Below are 16277 nucleotides of genomic sequence, written 5' to 3'. Positions count from 1 at the left end.
TGTTTTATTTTCTGGGCCAATTCAAATACAATATAATGCCTTATAAAATATATGTTATGTTAAATGTGAAAACTGTATGTTGCAGCATTGTGTCAATTGAACTGTATGGCAGAGCCCAGAACAAACTGTTATGATTCTCAAAAGGCCAATAGCTATGTGGCTCCCTATGAAAAGGAAAGAACTGTGGCAGGAAACATCTTCAGTAACGTTCATGCAAGAGTTGCTAACACATTTAAAGCACCAGGCTAAAGGATTTATTGGGTTGTTAACAGCTGGTATTGTTGGTTTGGCTGGCATCATCGTCTCTGCCTCCATGGCAGCAGTGGCCTTATACCAAGAGGTCCAAACAATGCATTACCTTCAGCAATTCCATAAGAATTATACTGAAACATGGCAAACTTAAGTACATATTGATCAGGAAATTCTGAGTGAGATCCAGCAAATAAAAGATTCTGTTATATGGCTAGGGGAATAAGTACAAGATTTACAGTGATCTCAGAGACTTTAATGCCATTATAATATTACTTGCTTTTGTGTTACTACAGTTCCATACGATGACACTGAAATCCAATGACAAAGTGTACACAATCATTTAATGGGACTTGATCCTTTTCATGATCTTCTTTGAATGTGTTAAAATTATAATCTCAGGTCCTGGCCATGGTTAATGCCAAAACACCTACTTTTGATAATGAAGAATTCAGCTGAAGGAATTTCTTCACTGAACCCTTTTAAATACTTTCCTACACATAGAGCTAGATTACTAGCCTTAACTATACTGTTAATTGTATCCCTGTTCTTGTTTTGCATAATTTGCCGACCCAGATGGAAACGATTAAACCACCAGGGAAATATGATTCCAAGATTAATCATGCTTGCTATGCTCCAAAGGAACCACACCCCTGAAATCATAGGAAGAACACTTTAAATCTGATTGGACCTTAATTAAGAATAATAGAGTCCTTAGCTATATTACATGCCAAAATCATTTTCTTAGCCTAGCACTAACAATATAGTCTTCACCTTTCATGCTAGAATTTTTCTCCTAACACTAATAAGCTAAAGTCTTTATTCTATGTGCTACAATTGTCTCCCCTAACCTAACAAACCAGTTAATCTTCACATGTTATTGTAATATTTTTTCTTCTCCCTATTTTTAGTTTTACAGTTTTTTGATAAAGTGATCAGCGCAGCCACAACTGCTGGGAAACTTCTCACATCTCTCTTCCTGCTACTCACTGCCTGATCTTCTGGAGCAGTATAAAGAGAATTGACATTGCTTGTGATAGCTTCAGAACTTCTCCCACACGTCCCCCCTTTGCATGACTCCCATATTCACTTCCAGGACTCTGAAAGGAAGCCCCCCTCCCTATGTTGCCCCCTTCTAGCATGAAGTAGCTAGGGACCTCGATGTCCCAATTCATTTTTTCCTTTCAGAGTCTGGAATGTTATATATGGAAAATGAAAAACCCTAAAATAGTGTGGTCTAGGAAGAGGGAATGAAAAAGAAAGTCATACATTGATAGCTTTCATCTCTTTCAGGATAAATCCTTTTCAGATGCTGGCCACAGGTGGGGAGAAAGTGTTTCGTCAAACCTAGAATGATAATCTCTGAGAAACTTTAACCTCTTTCAAGATAAATCTTCTCCAGGTGCTGGCCACAGACTTCCAACCCAGAAACCCAAATTCCTGAGTGCCCAAACTGACACACTAAATTATCTCTTGGTATAACTTATATAAGCCCAAACTCCTCCTTTGGCCAGTGGCTTATTTTCCACTAGGAAAGTGGGTCCATCAGGTGCATCACCCTGTTACAGTATAACCTCCTTGGTCCTGCTTGAAACTTTGTTCCTGGATAAAAGACTGAAATGGTCTAGGAAGTTTATGTCTGGTTTGGTCCTTTTGTGCTAACACTTGTCAGATCTTTCGGTCACAGCAGTGAAACTGACTAAAACAATGGGTCATGCCTTCTCCAGAATCTAACAGTGGTTACCCTTTCTTTCTATTTTCAATGTGTCACCTGTTCCAAAAGCCAATGCTGTGCTCCACCTTTATTTTAGTTAGTCTTTGTTACATAGCTACTTGCAAATTCACAGCTTAAAATAATGATTCATTATTTCTCAGTGTTTTGTAGTTTAGTTGGTTGTTGCTCTGCTGGACTTGCCTGTGCTCACCATTTGACAAATCAGCTGAGGACTGGGCTTCCCTGGGATAGCTGGGCCTCTCCATTTAAACTTGCAGCCTTAAGGAAGAAGCAAGACTGGGTTCCTGCATATGGCAATGTTCTAAGAAAGTAGAGAGCTTCTTGCTGTTCAGCCTCAGAAGTTCCCCAGTGCCACTTCTGCTTCCTTTTGACCAAGAAGAGTCATAGTCAGGCATTGATTAGAAGGAAGGGGAGACAGACCACTTCTTGATGAGATGTGACACCTGGCCAAGAAACCTGGGAAGACAGATCTTATAATCTGTTGAACTCAGACATCTTGTGGTATAGAAATCCTCTTGGAATTTGATGTCTCAATCAACCTATGAAAAACAGCTAACTTCAGGGAAGCCTCTTTGATCTTTCCCTCCATTTTCTGAAGTCTAAAAGCCCATATGCCTTCTAACATCACTTCTATTTTATTGTTATTTATTTACCTGTGGGAGTATCTTTAAAAGATATTCTATTTTAAAGAGCTGTGATTTTTGTAGATTATTGTATGGAGTTCAGAAACATTTTTTCCCCTAGTTATTTGGAGTGAATAGGATGAATCTAAAACGGTCTAGATCATCTACTTTCAAACTAAGCTACATCTGAAAACAGCTTAGATTCAGTTTGTACCTGTTTACAGATGTTAGGCACTAGTTCTTTTTTTTTTTTTTTTTTTTTTTTTTTGTGGTGCTGGGTATTAGAACCCAGGGCCATGTGCTTGTGAGGCAAGCACTCTACCAACTGGGCTATATCCCCAGTCACCAGGCATTAGTTCTTAAGGACTATCATTTGTTTTTATATTTAGCCAACTTTACTTTCTAATATGCTAAACTTGGTACAAATGACAAGCATGATCTAATTTAGAATTTCCATTTATATGGTCATAAAATCCTATTTGCAACCATGACTGAGTTTTCATATATTCAGTTCTTACCACAAGTTAGACTCCTTAACGTACTCATTTGTAGTAATGGATGCGCCTGTAGGGCAGCTCTACTAACTCATACAATTGAGACAGTTCTTCAGTAGATTCTTCTACTGTACACAATGTATTTGCACTGTTAGTGGTGCACACCTGTAAACTCAGCAGGAGGTTGAGGTAGGTGGATGGCAAGTTCAAGGCCAGTCTGGGCAATTTAGTGAGACTGTGTCTCAAAATCAAATCAAATCAAATAAAAAGGATCAAGGATATAGCTAAGTGGAAGAGCACTTGTATAGCATGCATGAGGCCCTGGGCTCAATACCCCAATACCCAGTATAAAAAAAAAGTACTTGGGTTCTATTTTTATCATCTCATGTTTATATTCAGCCTGGAAACCTGATTTTTGAGAGATATCCAGGGTTAAAATACAAGAATAGAATTGTCTGTGTTGCATTAAATTGCACAGACTTTTGGCTCCCCAGACTTTTGTTGAACTGTCACTTAACAATGGTTATTTGGTTACACTGTAAATTCTGTTCTGCCATTCAGGGAACCACAAAATTAGAGTAATGGAGTGTGCTGTCAATCAGGTTTGACCAAACCTCCAAACTCTAAGAGATTTTGCAATGAAATGAAATTACCCTGGGCCAGTTGAACTAAGCATGATTAGTAGTATACCTTAATAATTAGAGAGATACACTTTTAAAATGCTATATAATGAATTGCTCTATAGTGAATCTATTTTCACACTGCATGCTTTTCAGAAGATTACAAATATGGTCCTCAGTGTATTTTTAACTTATGATCCTCTTAAAGAAAAATATGGAATTTAAACTCACAGGCTCACATACACGCACAACACATGAGTCATGTGTCACATAATGTTTTGATCAATGACTTATGGTTTATCCACAAGGTGTTCCCCAAAAGCTCCTATGTCAATCACGGATAGTCAGAGGTGAAATGATTGGATTGTGAGAGTTGTAACCTAATCAGTCCATTGTATTTTGAATGAACTAACAGGGTGGTAACTGTAGGAGGTGGAGTTTGGCTGGAGGACGTGGATTGCTGGGTGCATGCCCTGGAAGGCACCTTCCCTGTAGCCCCTTCCCCCTCCTCTTTCTTTCTCTGCTTCTTGACTCCACCATCTCGGGCCCAGAGCAATGGAGTTGGCTGTCTCTGGACTGAGACCTCTGAAACTGTGTGCCCCCCAAAAACTTTCCCTCCTCTAAGTTGTTTTTGTCAGGTATTTTGGTCATAAGTAGAGACAGCAACTTGAGCTATTGAAAAAGAATATCGGAAAGTCAACATCTAAGAATATGGACGTGACCTAGGCCAAGGTCAGCTTCTGCTTTTCTGTGCACCCTGGGCAAGCAGAGGAGGAGCAGCCGAGCTATTTGCCTACACCCCAGGCCACCTGCATTCTCTGTTACTGGTACTGGAAGGAAGAGGTTGTGACTTACTTTGTCTTTAGAATTTCAAAAGGTTATTTTTACCCACACACACCTCTTGATTCTCTGTAAGACATGCTGTAATTTTAAACTCTTGGTATATGGTTTCCTGTCTTTTAAAAAAGTATTTATGGGCCAACATGCTTTTTAAAGGTCATTGACACCATTTTTGGCAAGCCTTTGTACTTTATCATCTTCTTATTTTCTCTTCTGATTTCTAATATTTCTTTAGATAACTCTTCATCTCATCCTATCTTAAAGTTTAGTTTATACTAGAAACATGGCAGCCATTCATGCTAAGCTCATTAACTACTGACATTTTAGAGGTGGAATGATTGCTAATCTGGTTCACTCTGAATATTTTGACTATTAGATACGAAAGAAGGAAAAGAGGGAAGGAGAAAAGCAGATGGTACAAATCGTGTTGTGGGTCATTGTCAGAGCTAGGGACAAAGTCAAATCCTAACAATGAAAATTCACCTAGCCCACACAGTTCCAAAGGCTTTGGGATCACGTGTGCCGTAGGTTGTGTCTGTGTGCACAGGCGGTGGAGATGATGGTGATGGGAGGGGTGCTAGGAATGCCCTGCTGAGGCACTCGGGGGGTGTACATACTCTCCTCTATCTCACCCCATCCCTGTGCCAATGCTTGCTTTGGGTTAAACGCACAGTAGGTGTGACATTGTCAACACTTGTAGTCAGTACTCGTTATTTTCTGATTTGTTGGTTCCCTGCCACTTTGCTCAGTAGCTATAGAACATGACCAATTAGCGATCCTTTCTATAGCTCTGAAGGGCCCCAAATATGGCTGACTGAATCATCCATTCACGAATGCACCTCACCGTGAGAACTAAATGAAATGGAGAGAAAAGGTGGCAGGTGTTTGTCCATGGTGATCAAGCTAAAGGAACTGCTCCAAGATGAATCAAATGTTTAATTTCAATATCTTAGACATAAAAACTATTGGGAGGGTTTATTCCTTTGGCAGCTAAAGGCTGTTGTCTACTTGATAGCGCTTCAAGTAAACACCTTGAGTATAGTAATGATTTGCGTATTTTTACTTTTGTTATCAAAATTGCTGATGGACTTAGAGGACTGAGACTCTTGGCAAACTGCCAGTTAAGTGTTTTGATCTTTATGAAATCAAAATCAAAGAGAGAAAGGTAAATGGCCATAATTTTTGTTTTAGAAATTAAGCCTTAGTATTATAGTAATATGATGAAATACTTTCATATTATTTATTTTAGAACATTAACCAATAACTCCATGATTCTGTTTTAAAGAGTGTTTATTTTAAATATTATTTTTAGATATTACTAATTGACTATTAGCCAGAGCTATCCAGGTAGGAGAAAGGTATTTTTTTCAGATAGAAATTCAGGAAATCTGTTGTCTGCATTTTAGGTCCTGGTCTTGACACTGGCTTGGGTGGCTTCTTTTTCTGTGGAATGGGGATTTGTAGACAAAAACCTGGCTACTGTGTGAATTATACCCTTATCATCATGAGGGTGGCATTTTGTAAAAGGATTGTTTTATTCTCCTTCTTTCCTTTCTTTCTCTTCCTCTTTCCCTCTCTCTCTCTCTCTCTCTCTCTCTCTAATGTTATAATTTAGAATGAAAAATAGGAAGAATAAAAGAGGGCAATTTTGTCAAAGTTATTTTAATACTTAGTTTTCAAAAGCATGTTATGTTGTTTTATATTTATAAAAATGATGTGTTCTTCAAAGGGAGCATGTTCTTGAAAATTAGTACAGTTGTGCTCCAGGTCACATTACAAGAATTTCAGAAAACCACAGTAATAAAGGAGTTGAGAAACACTTAGAAGATGTCTCCTCAAGAAAACAAAAAACAATTAAAAATTTGAAAGTAATTGCCTTGAAAATTGCTGATGGGGTTGGCAGTGGTCACTAATGGGATTTATGATTAGGCTTTTTTGGTCCCAACTATCACGTCCTACTATGAATGTAATTTCCCCCTTCTGCTAAGCTGAGGAGAGAAGGGAATTTAGAAGAGCAAAGTAGGCTGTGTCCCTGAGAGGTGGAAGTCCAATGTGGCTAACTCTCCAGGTGGTTCATTGTCCTGGGTGCTGGAGTTGGATGGGAAGCTTTGTCAAACGTCCAAATACTTGACTGCTTCCTCTGTCCCCCTTCTGAGATGATGTAGGGAAAACTTTGTGTAGATCTCCTTAACAAGACCTTTATGCATGTTCCTCTTGGTTTTAGTCTTATGGTTCTTATCTTCACATGCTTAGTAATTTTTGACTCAATGCTGGAAATTGTGTAAAAATTAAACTGAGACTCCTGTTGATGATGCCTTTCAACCGAGAAAGATCAAGTTTTTCTGTACTAGAAGATCAAAGCAGGAGAAAGAGGGAACTCATTTTAACCTAATCAGAGACAGAGGTTGGGAGGTTTAAGGTTAAATTGCAGTTTGGGGAACATTTAGTCTACTTCTTTTGTGGTCTTGTGCCCAGGGCATGGCCCTTCAGAGTTTTCACCTGAGATATGAGAATATCTGTTTTCTCAGCACCAATAGACTGTGAGAATTTCTGTCTTGCTTTTCAAAAGTTTTCAGCTTAGTTCTTTAATCTGTCACCATGCACATCTTTGAAATTAGCCTTGAGAGCTCTCAGGTTTTCAGTTTTGTCATGCTAGTTCTGAACAACCACCTGAAGGAGGTCTCCAGCAGAGACCTTTATGGAGCAAGCCCAGATCACCTGACCCTGACCTAAGCCTAGAACTGGCAAAATCAAAGTCTTCTACTATTCCTTCTGTTTCTCCTTGTGCCTGTAATTTCTGTTTTTATCAACATTGCTGCTACAGTGCTTACTATAGAGATAATTAAAAGCATTATCTTTGTTCTGGTTCATATGCATCAGCATTATTAAGTACCTTCATTATTGCTTTTTGCCTTGAATTCTGCCCTCTAATACTGTAATCGCTATTTTCTTTTCGGTTTGCAATTTCCTCATATGTCTTTGTTCATCTTTTTATTTATAACGTTTCTGAATACTTTTGTTTTCAAGATATGTTAGTTAGCTTTTTGTTGCTGTGACCAAAATATGTGACACAAACAACCTGAAAGGAGAAAAGATCTACTTTGGTTCAGGTCTTCAGAGCTTTCGTCCTTGGTCAGCTTGCTCCATTGCTCTGGGCCTGAGTGAAGCAGGACATCATGGCAGAAGGATGTTGTAGAGGAAAGCTGCTCAGTGCGTGGCAGCCAGGAAGAAGAGAGAGGAAAGACTTGGAGACAGGATCTAGTTTCCAAAGGCATGACCCCAAGGACCCACACCCTCCAACTAGGTTCTGCCTCCTAGAGTTTCCACTACCTTCCAATAGTCCATTCAGATTACAAATTCATCAATGGATTGATCCACCAATGAGGTTATAGCGCTTACAATTCAATCACTTTCCAAAATAATTTTCATCTTTCTCATTTTAGCATCTATGAAGTTGTGTTGTGTTGATGGCAGGTCATTGTTTAATTATAAGTATTTTGTTCCTTAGTATTACATAAAATTATGTTGTTGCCTACATTTGATGGGGTATAAAGTCAATGAAATATGGTAATATTGTATGAAAAAATGAAGCCTCAGGAGATCATATAGGATGGGATGCATTTTGTATGAAGTTGAAAACAACTAAAACTAAGAAATTTTTATTTTTGAATGCATACATATGATAATGCCATATGTGTGCAAAGGGATACTAAAAATGCCAGGATGGTGATTACCTCTGGCCGGAGGAGGTGGATGGAGAAGGAAAAGCACAGAGGTAGATGAAAGTTATGGCTCTAGTACTCATGCTGGTTTTGTGGGTATTCATATTACCAAATACAATGGCATCTTTTAATGACAGTTTAACAGTTTAACCTGTAACCCCAGTGTTTTGGGAAGCTGAAGCAGGAGGATTGCAAGTTCCAGATCAATCTCAGCAACTTAAGCAAATTAGTGAGACCCTGTCTCAAAAAAAAAAAAAAAAAAAAAAAAAAAGGGCTGGGGTTGTGGATTAGTGGTTGAGTGTTCCTGGGTTCAATTGCCAATACAAACAAACAAAAAAGTCGTGACTTTACTCAGTTGTGCCTAAGTGCCATTGATGTGGGGCCAACTTTTCCTGATACAGTGTACCTTTCCATTGGTAGTCTTAAATCTTCTTGTAGTTAAAGAGTATTTTCTATAATTATATTTGCAAATATGTGCTCTATTTTGTTTTTATTTTCCTCTTTTGGACTCTCTACATATACAGGATGTCCTTTGTCTGTGGGCTCTATGATTTTGTCCCTGATGCTTTTTTTTGAAATTTAGAGAAAAAAATTATTGAAGATTTGAAAAAAACAATTCCTAAAAGATTGACTTTTCTAGAAAACTATAGCTTCACAGTGCATTGCGTCTATCTTGTTAAAACATGCATAAGACACAAATACAAAAACCATGAAACAAGCCACCATTCTTGAACAATGTGAACAAAGATATAATGCCTAAGGAGCAACATGGATGACTTGTGAAGGATGGGCTCTTTACTTTAAGCACCATAAAAAAAAAAAAAAAAAAAAAGGAGCACAAATGGATGAGTGTGCTCAGTTATGTACACTGAATTGGACCTTTGACACCAGGAATCAGAGCATTTTGTCATATAGCATTAGCACATATTATAAAAGTATGTAGTGTCAAAGGAACAGAACCACCAGCATTCAAAAGCAGCTTTGTCAACCAGGCAAACACTCTACAGCATGTCTTTCTGTTGTCCATCATTGAAACACTGGTAGCAACTTTGAAATGAAATTAAAAAAAAAAAAAATAAGAAAGGAAAAAGGAGCAATGACTCCCTTTATTTTCTGTTTAAATTCAAACAGAAAACAAACATCAATTCTGTTATACTCTAACATCTTCAAAGTACATCATTTGTACAAGAGAAGGACTAAGAACAAGGATGTGTTTACAGAGATCCAAACGCAAGTGAGGGAAGAGCACCTCCTCACACTGCTTTCCCATGGTATTCAGGAGGGGCTGCTTCATAATCGCTGGCACTAAACAAAGTTACAGAGTTCTTTGCCAGGTACTTGAGGAAATCGTGAAGATACTTCAGAAATAAAGCAAGGCTCTTCTCATCCAGAGGTGTATAGGCCAATATTGCTCCAATTCGTACAAATAATCTCAGCCGATGTGGCGCTCCATACACCTGGGATGTGGATGCAACAGAATGATCTGCAAGGATTTCAGCATCCTCGTCTCTCAAATTTGTAGAGCAGTTGAGTGCCCAACATTACCTTGAAGTACTCTTTTATTCCTGCCATAACTTCATTAACAACATACTCCTTATTATCTGTGTTTCCTCGAGGTTTCTTGTAATTTGCATAATCCTCTAGAACAGAATCCACATTCTTCTTCCCAGGAAGAATAAAAGAGCTGCTTTTGTTTAGTAATTAAGTCCCAGTTGTCAACAAGTCGTGGTTTTAGTTCTTTGGGAATTAAAAAAAAAAAAATTCTGTACATGCTTTTAATAATGATGAAGACAATGTTTTCCTCTGCAGTCAAATTATTTTTTGCTAGAAGTGGTAAAATACACTGTCTTAAAATTGAATTATGGCTTATTAAAATACAAATTATGTTTTAATGTAATTTAACAATGATATTAAGATGGTTCCTTTTTAACAATTTTTTAAGTTTTATGGGTAAAGGAAGAAATTGTCAGTGGTTTCCCATTACAGTATACCCATTTCTATCTTTTGTATATTCCTGTGCTGGTTTTACACATGCATAAATAATGGATATAAACTTTGTCATTTTTTTTTTTTCACTTAACCCTGTCTCATACATATTTTTCCTGAGTTTCCATAGTTTGAAAAATAGCTGTTATCTGTGTAAGTAATTAAAGTTATTTTATGCCCTTTAAAATTACTTTAACTTCAACTCTGTTTATCAATGTCTCTTCATTTTCAACAGTAGGATCTACCCGGGCCCTTTTCTTCCGAGGAGGCTGAGGTGTTTCACTGGTGCTGCCAGCATCTCCGTTTCCAGGGGTCTTCTGTTTTCTTTGTTGTTTTCACTTGAACATTTCTCTGTTGCAGACCAGGATCTTCTTCCCTGGGCAGCCCCTCTCACCTTCCTCTCTGCATACTGCTCCTGACAGGCTTTTTGGAGTTCTCACTGTTCCTGCAGATTGGTGTCCACCTACTTACTGCTCTGCTTTCTGGAACCCATTCATCCCAATTTTTATTCCGACCACTGTAATATATAAAGTATTTCACTTGTTTGTCCTTTATGGCAACCTTAACACACCTTGCTTCATAAAGGAGAGGCCCACGAAAGTACAGCATTCACTCACTCTCCGGGAATTTCGGCTTCCAGTCCTGCTTGGGCACCATTTATAAGTGATTCGCCCCCTCCTTCTCCCACCACCCCGACTCTGTCCCTGATTCTTCAGATCTCTCTCTCCATTTTGGTTCCATGTGTCTTGCTTTCCCCATTTCCTGTTTATTTCTTCCTGTGATTCTATAGTATCTAGTTTCCCTGGTGTTTTCTAACAATTCCTTCTTTATGTGTGACCTTGTTTTGCTTTCTTTTCTGAGTCTTGGCAAGTCCTCCTTCTCTTCTGCCCATCATGCTGTCAGTTTTCCCTCTGTTCTTTGCTCGGTTCTTGCATGGCTGCTTTGCTATCTTCCTCATATCTTTTTCTTGTTGTATTTAACTTTTGTGGATACTGTCTCATTTCATTTTATAATTCATATTTGGGGGCATGGCGTGTTCCTGAACCAGCGACTGCAGGCGACTAGAGCAGTGAGAGTCAGTGGAGTGAGGAAGCCCTCCTTGGCTGTTACAGGTGGTCTGTGGATCTATTTCCTTTACTTCTGGCTTCTTTTGTGTTAAACAGATATATTCTACTGTGCCATTTTAGTACTTTATTGCATCTTCTTCTTGTATTTTTTGAGTTATTTTCTTAGTGGTTGCTCTGGGGATTACAATATGCAATTTAATATAAAATCATCTAGTGGGCAGTTGCGGAGCGAGCTGGCGGGGGAGCCAGGCCGCCTACATCACAGAGGTAGGCGGCGGGCAGCTATCCCACCCAGCCAGCAGGCCAAGGACAGACATCATAACTGAGCAACTCCTCCTGACCCCTGCACCTGGTCGGTGCCATCACTGGTTGGTCACAGTCGGAGCCGGCCCTAACACCACGCCAAGGTTTGTCGCCATCACGGAGTTAGCCAGAGGCTTCTTTATAGGATGGTGCAGGCATTTTGAATTACTCCTGAGGGCGTGGCCCCCATCTTTGGAAGGGTAACGCCCTTCCTGAGACACCTACAGGAGGCTAGAGGACCTTTGGCAAGACCCAGGAGCCAAGAAGAGGAGGTACTGAGAGACTCAGGATCAACTCAGAGCCACTGGTGGATACACCCCACCTGAAGGCCACCACCCCTAGAAGGCCAGCTTCCTTGTGTACCACATTATCAAGTTCCTCCAAGACTTCAGGCTACTGAAGGCTAAGAGGTGAGTTATTGGAAATCTACAGAGACACTATTAGTCAATAGAGGAAATCTGCACTATCCCAGAGTTTCACTGCTAGAGGGGTAGATACCTGAACAATATGAGAAAATGTCCCAAACAAACCTAGATGGTATGGCAATAAAATCCAATGACAGGCGGTGGGGCACGAGGTTTCAAGATAGCGGTGGCTAGGTGGTTGACCGAGAGGTAGAGGTGAAGGCCCCTGCGAAGTGAAAGGGGCCGGGAATCGTCTCCTCCCCGCTTCTCGCAGTCCTGGGAGCCCAGCAGTACTGTTTGTTTATTATTATTTTTAAATGAATAAGTGAACCATACATATTGTCAACATGGGACGGAGATCAACATCATCCACCAAGAGTGGAAAATTTATGAACCCTACAGACCAAGCCCGAAAGGAAGCCCGAAAAAGAGAATTAAAAAAGAACAAAAAACAGCGCATGATGGTACGAGCCGCCGTTTTGAAGATGAAAGATCCCAAACAGATTATCCGGGACATGGAGAATTTGGATGAAATGGAGTTTAACCCAGTGCAACAGCCACAGTTAAATGAGAAAGTACTGAAAGACAAATGTAAAAAGCTGCGTGAAACTTTTGAACGTATTTTATGACTTTATGAAAAAGAGAATCCAGATATTTACAAAGAATTGAGAAAGCTGGAAGTAGAATATGAACAGAAGAGGGCTCAACTTAGCCAATATTTTGATGCTGTCAAAAATGCTCAGCATGTGGAAGTAGAGAGTATTCCTTTGCCAGATATGCCACATGCTCCTTCCAACATCTTGATCCAGGATATTCCACTTCCTGGTGCCCAGCCACCCTCCATCCTTAAGAAGACCTCAGCCTATGGACCCCCAACTCGAGCAGTTTCTATCCTTCCTCTTCTTGGACATGGTGTTCCACGTTTGCACCCTGGCAGAAAACCTCCTGGCCCTCCACATGGTCCACCTCCTCCCCAAGTCATGCAGATGTATGGCCGTAAAGTGGGCTTTGCTTTAGATCTTCCCCCTTGTAGGCGAGATGAAGACATGTTGTATAGTCCAGAACTTGCTCAACGGGGTCATGATGATGATGTTTCCAGTACCAGTGAAGATGATGGCTATCCTGAGGACATGGATCAGGATAAGCATGATGACAGTACTGATGACAGTGACACTGACAGATCAGATGGAGAAAGTGAGGGGGATGAATTTGTGCACTGTGATGATAGTGAGAGAGACAATAATGAAGAAAAAAAGTCAGGTCTGAGTGTACGATTTGCCGATATGCCTGGAAAATCAAGGAAGAAAAAGAAGAACGTGAAGGAACTGACTTCTCTTCAAGCCATGATACTTCTTATGGCGGGTCAGGAAATCCCCGAGGAAGGACGGGAAGTAGAGGAATTTTTAGAGGATGATGATGAAGATGATTCCGATGATTCTGAAGCAGAAAAACAATCACAAAAACAGCATAAAGAGGACCCTCATTCTGATGGCACATCTACTGCTTCTTCACAGCAGCAGGCTCCCCCACAGTCTGTTCCTCCTTCTCAGATACAAGCACCTCCCATGCCAGGACCACCTCCTCTTGGACCACCACCCGCTCCTCCTTTACGACCTCCTGGGCCACCCACGGGCCTTCCTCCTGGACCACCTCCAGGGGCACCTCCATTTTTGAGATCTCCTGGAATGCCAGGACTCCGAGGGCCTTTACCACGACTTTTACCTCCAGGACCACCACCAGGCCGACCCCCTGGCCCTCCCCCAGGTCCACCTCCAGGTCTGCCTCCTGGCCCTCCTCCTCCGGGACCCCCACCAAGACTACCTCCCCCTGCACCTCCAGGCATCCCTCCACCTCGCCCTGGCATGATGCGCCCACCTTTGGTGCCTCCACTTGGACCTGCCCCACCTGGGCTTTTCCCACCGGCTCCCTTGCCGAACCTGGGGGTGTTAAGTGCCCCACCCAACTTGATTCAGCGACCCAAGGCGGATGATACGAGTGCAGCCACCATTGAGAAGAAAGCCACAGCAACCATCAGTGCCAAGCCACAGATCACTAATCCCAAGGCAGAGATTACCCGATTTGTGCCCACTGCACTGAGGGTACGTCGGGAGAATAAAGGGGCTACCGCTACTCCCCAAAGAAAGTCAGAGGATGATTCTGCTGTGCCTCTTGCCAAAGCAGCCCCCAAATCTGGTCCTTCTGTTCCTGTCTCAGTACAAACTAAGGATGATGTTTATGAAGCTTTCATGAAAGAGATGGAAGGGCTGCTGTGACAGCTTTTGATGCCAGAACAGGCTTCTGTCCACAACAGTGGTTCATGGAGCAAGAGGCTCTGATTAAACTTAGCGAAAGAGCTGCTTCCACTGTCAGGGTATTTTCTAATTTCAGTTCAAGGAATATCCTAAAGTTTAGCCTTGTTCAGAATTTACTGCACATAAGAGGGTATTTCATGCAGATAGATTGACTTTTGCAGCAGTGCTGCTAACATCCATTTCCTTTCACACTACCATCTTCATCCAGTTTCTTCCCCTTCTCTAGTTCTTTGGAAATTTGTGATCAGGGGAGTCTTAGTTACTTATTTGTTTTGACTCTCTTCTTGTGTGCTGTGGGCACTGGAGTAGAGATTTCTGAAAACCCAGTTTATTTCATCTTGCCTTTTGTGTTTGAGTTACTTTTAATATTTTCCTGTAAATATTTTGTAATATTTCACTTGTAGTGAAATGGATCACAAGGTCATTTCCTAGTACAAAGCAGGATTTGCGGGAAGAAAATGTACAATTCTTTGATTAAAATTATTTCCCACTGATATGAACTTTGAGTGTTTCATGGAAAAAAAAATAAAATGTTCTACACCAAGGTAAAAAAAAAAAAAAAAATCCAATGACAGCATGGCAGAAGAAATGTCAGAAAGGGAGTTCAGAATGTACATAATCAAAAGGATCAGGGAAGCAAACGAGGAGATGAAAAAGCAAATGCAGGCATTGAAGGATGAGATGAAAGGGCAAATGCAGGCATTGAATGATCATACCAATCCACAGTTAAAAGAGCAAATACAGGAAGCAAAGATCATTTCAATAAAGATTTAGAGATATAAAGAAAAAAAAAACAAACAAAAATCCTTGAAATGAAGGAAACAATAAACCAGATTAAAAACTCCATAGAAGCATAACCAATAGTATACAACACCTGGAAGACAGAACCTCAGATATCGAAGACAAAATATTTAATCTTGAAAACCAAGTTGACCAAACAGAGAAGATGGTAAGAAATCATGAACAAAATCTACAAGAACTATGGGATATTATGAAAAGGCCCAATTTAAGAATTCTTGGGATTGAGGAAGGTTTAGAGAAATAAACCAAAGGAATGCAAAGTCTATTCAATGAAATAAAATCAGAAAATTTCCCAAATCTGAAGAATGAAATGGAAAATCAAGTACAAGAGGCTTATAGGACTCCAAATACACAAAATTACAACAGACCCACACCAAGGCACATTATAATGAAAATCCCTAACATACAAAATAAAGACAGAATTTTAAAGGCTGCAAGAGAAAAGAATCAAATTACATTCAGGGGGAAACCAATATGGACATCAGCAGAAATTTCAATGCAGACCCTAAAAGCTAGAAGGGCCTGGAACAACATTTTTTAAACTCTTAAAGAAAATGGATGCCAACCAAGAATCTTATACCCAGCAAAACTTACCTTCAGATTTGACGATGAAACAAAATCCTTCCATGATAAACAAAAGCTAAAAGAATTTACAATAAGAAAGTCGGCATTACAGAACATTCTCAGCAAAATATTTCATTAGGAAGAGATGAAAAACAATGATGTAAATCAGCCAAGGGAGGAGCTACCCTAAAGGAATAATCAAATAAAGAAGAGATCAAGTTGTGTTAAAAAAAAAAAAAAAGAAAAGAAAAAATGAGCCAAATGACTGGGAAACCAAATCATATCTCAATAATAACCCTGAATGTTAATGGCCTGAACTCATCAATCAAAAGACATAGACTGGCAGATTGGATTAAAAAGAAAGATCCAACAATTTGCTGCCTGCAAGAGACTCATCTCATAGAAAGAGATACCAACAGACTAAAGGTGAAAGGATGGGGAAAAACATACCATGCAAATGGAAACAGCAAAAAAGCCGGAGTATCATTCCTCATATCAGATAATGTGGACTTCAAGCCAAAGTTAGTCAGAAGGGATAAAGAAGGACATTTCATACT

The 16277-nt window shown here is 40.0% G+C and overlaps 2 pseudogenes across 2 annotated transcripts; one reads left to right on the top strand and one right to left on the bottom strand.

Annotated features, from left to right (window-relative positions):
• Positions 1–9372: 9372 nt before the first annotated feature.
• On the bottom strand, positions 9373–10926 carry LOC306661391 (mortality factor 4-like protein 1; annotated as a pseudogene). Its single transcript has 2 exons — positions 10461–10926; positions 9373–10036 (listed from the first exon to the last, which is right to left on the bottom strand). The product of its transcript is annotated as a mortality factor 4-like protein 1 (transcript).
• Positions 10927–12206: 1280 nt separating this feature from the next.
• On the top strand, positions 12207–14906 carry LOC306662074 (WW domain-binding protein 11-like; annotated as a pseudogene). Its single transcript has one exon. The product of its transcript is annotated as a WW domain-binding protein 11-like (transcript).
• The last annotated feature ends 1371 nt before the right edge of the window (positions 14907–16277 follow it).

Source organism: Sciurus vulgaris (assembly GCF_902686455.1).
Source record: "Sciurus vulgaris genome assembly, chromosome: 5".
NCBI lineage: Eukaryota > Metazoa > Chordata > Mammalia > Rodentia > Sciuridae > Sciurus > Sciurus vulgaris.
Note: the sequence above shows the minus strand (reverse complement) of the source record. Positions and strands in the feature narration are given on the sequence as shown.